The sequence below is a fragment of the Penaeus monodon genome, chromosome 34 (assembly GCF_015228065.2).
Source record: "Penaeus monodon isolate SGIC_2016 chromosome 34, NSTDA_Pmon_1, whole genome shotgun sequence".
Classification (NCBI taxonomy): domain Eukaryota; kingdom Metazoa; phylum Arthropoda; class Malacostraca; order Decapoda; family Penaeidae; genus Penaeus; species Penaeus monodon.
The window spans coordinates 2,822,534-2,823,266 of record NC_051419.1 but is presented as its reverse complement, the minus strand read 5'-3'; the positions used below and the strand labels follow the sequence as shown (position 1 = coordinate 2,823,266).

The window sequence follows — 733 nt, the reverse complement described above, 5'->3', positions numbered from 1 at the left end:
CTGTTTACTTGATTCGACTCAGAAGAATTCATTCACGCTTTTTTTCAAACATTTTTTTTCGTCTTTCAAAAAAAAAATGCGCATCCAATTCTATCTATGGTCTTCCTTAATTATGAAAGTAAACAACTAGACATAGATAACGATACAGTTTTAATCAACCTCAATATTAAACCTCAATCTTAAACCAGATATGAATAACAAATTCTTCATCGGATCCTTCGCTACTTGAAAATTTTGACCACGATGACAATTTTCGTTTTCTGCTTAGCTGTCAGATTCTAACGTACCCAGAATGTCGAGACAAATTCACGTGTTTTCGCTCGGTCTCAAATCGTTTCGTCTTCGTAGTTTCCTTTTGCTTGCATCTTTTGACTCTCATTGATGAAATGCAAAGTAATGACGAAAATCGAGTTTATATTTCATATGCAATGAAACTAATATTTCAATATTTTGGATAGAGTCGCGGCATATTACCATATTCTCTGTAGTCAATACGGATTTTTTTGTTTTTGTTCTTTCCTGCCAATTCATAATCACGAAGCTAAAAGGAATGGCTACTAAGGAAAACCGAAAGGGAAAAAAACAGACAGACAGTGAATCTCCAAGTACGACCTCATCCATGGTACTACTGTGCATAAGGGCTTTTTTGCTTTTTTTTCCAATGCCGTTATGAGAAGTGGATGCTAGTAAGTGACCGATCAATGAGATAAATGATTGCATGCGCAGTCACTCT

General features: G+C 35.3%; 1 long non-coding RNA gene across 1 annotated transcript in view; it reads left to right on the top strand.

The window, feature by feature from the left end:
- The window catches only part of LOC119594904, a 14,428-nt gene that overhangs the window by 412 nt on the left and 13,283 nt on the right, over positions 1-733 (top strand). The gene's annotated exons all lie outside the window — the stretch shown is intronic.